A 2262-nucleotide genomic window follows, 5' to 3' on the forward strand; every position below is an offset into this window, starting at 1 on the left:
TCTTAGAAGTCTGAATGAAAGTCTAGCAGGATATATTATCCTTGGTTGAAACCCTTTTTCATTCAGGGCTCAATAGATATCTTGCCATTCTCTTCTGGCTTTTCGGGTTTGAGTGGAGAAATCTGCTGGTAGTCTTATGGGTTCTACCCTGTATGTGACTTTTTGTTTTCTCTTGCAGCCTTTAGGTCCTTCCTTTATCCTTATTCTTTTTCATTGTAATAATGGTGTGTCTTGGTGTCTTCAGGTCTGGGTTGATTCTTTTTGGGACTCTCTGGGCCTCTTGAATCTTAATGTCCTTTCTGTTGTTTAGGGTTGGGAAGTTTTTTTATTTGTTTGTTTTTATTTGTTCATTTTCCCTTTTGTTTCCCTTGTTCTTTTTTATTGTTGTTGCAGTTGTTGTTGTTATTGATGTTGTTGTTAGAACAGCGAGAAATGGAGAGAGGAGGGGAAGACAGAGAGGGGGAGAGAAAGATAGACACTTGCAGATCTGCTTCACCACGTGTGAAGCAACTCCCCTGCAGGTGGAGAGCCAGGGGGCTTGAACCAGGATCCTTGCGCTTCATGCCATGTGCGTTTAACCTGCTGCACTACCGCCCAACTCCCTGGGCTGGGAAATTTTCTTCTATTATTTCTTCTAGGATGTTTATTTCCCTTCTCTCTTCCTCTGGTAGGCCAATTATGCAAATGTTACTTCTTTTGAGATCATCCCATATGTCTCTGTTGTTGTTTTCAGTGTCTCTAAAAATATGGAACACTTCACGAATTTGCGTGTCATCCTTACTCAGGGGCCATGCTAATCTTCTCTGTATCATTCCAATTTTATATATGTGCTGATGAAGCAAGCACTCTTTTTTTTTTTTTTTTTTGCCACCAAGGCTATTACTGGAGCTTGATTGATACCAGCACTATGAATCCACTGCTCTTGGCAGCCATTTTTTCCTTTCCTTCTTCTATTATTGTTATTATTATTATTATTATTATTATTATTATTATATAGGACAGAGAGAAATTGAGAGAGGATGGGCAGATAGAGAGAGAAAGATAGACATCTGCAGACCTGCTTCACTGCTCATGAAGCAGACCCCCTGCAGGTGGGAAGCTGGGTCTTTGCACTTCGTAATATGCACACTTAACCAAGTGTAGTGCCCCCAGACTTGCTATTTCTAAAGACTGTGGCTCTTTTCTTGCATTATGACTAATGACTTAGTTTACTCAGTTATAACAGATCACAATATATAATTTGTTCATGTTTTTTTTAATATGTATGATCATGTCTTTTTGATTCTGACTATGAGGTAAAAACATGGGATGAATAGTTATATTAAAGGATTGATGTAAATTTTTGGTTTTTATCAGAAAATAATGCATGCACAAGTTTTAAAAAAATGTGAACAATATGAAATGCAAAAGCCTATTTCTATACCTACACCATGAAACATAATGCAAATATAGCTGGACATCAGCATAGCAATAATTTTTTTATCCCAGAAGTGTGGATGTATATTTGGACATGTATATAAACACATATTAATACTATCCTTTTCATTTGCATTTGCAATATTATTGCACTCTGCCTTGTTTTTCACCCCTGCCCTTTGAGGCAGGAAATGCCCCTCATAACTAGGCCCTGCCCCCAGAGGTAGGAGATACCCTCAGAGGCAGGAAACACCCCTTTGCCCACCAGCCCTTCCCTTGGCAACACACTGGCTCTTGCTACTCTCCTACTTGTCCCTTCCTGTCTTGTTCCAGTTCTTTCAAAAATGCCTGCATGATATCATTCAGGTTTATGCCCAAAAGGTTTCTGTTCACCCCTACACTACTATTTCTTGGTCACAGATGGAGTCTTTTACAGACATTGACCCATTTTAATGTGACGACTAGATAGAAAGATAAGGAAAGATGTAGGAAAACTTGTGAAGAGATGGTGAAGATTGGCAGAGCTTAACCTATGAGATGAGTCCCTCCAGGTAAGTCTCTCTCTACAGAGGGGTTGAGCACAGGGGGGACACATAGATCTCACAAGGTTGGCGGCCATGTAAGTCTTCTCTCCCCCACAGAAACATCCTACATCTTCCCACCAGAGCCTGGCATGCCTTAAAAGACATTTAAGCCTGCTCCACTTGAAATGTCTTATACTATGGCCATTAGATAAAAAGAAAGGGGGAGGTGTTGGGATATTGTACAGATGTGGTTTAGTTAGGCAGGACCCACAAACCACCATATTTCCATGCGAGTATTATTATTTACGTATCAATCTTCTGT

At 40.0% G+C, this 2262-nt stretch overlaps 1 non-coding gene across 1 annotated transcript; it reads right to left on the minus strand.

Annotated features, from left to right (window-relative positions):
* Positions 1 to 740: 740 nt before the first annotated feature.
* On the minus strand, positions 741 to 846 carry LOC132539595 (U6 spliceosomal RNA). Its single transcript, XR_009550936.1, has one exon. It is a non-coding gene; the product is annotated as a U6 spliceosomal RNA (small nuclear RNA).
* Between the last annotated feature and the right edge of the window lie 1416 nt (positions 847 to 2262).

The sequence above is a fragment of the Erinaceus europaeus genome, chromosome 7 (genome assembly GCF_950295315.1).
Source record: "Erinaceus europaeus chromosome 7, mEriEur2.1, whole genome shotgun sequence".
Lineage (NCBI taxonomy): Eukaryota > Metazoa > Chordata > Mammalia > Eulipotyphla > Erinaceidae > Erinaceus > Erinaceus europaeus.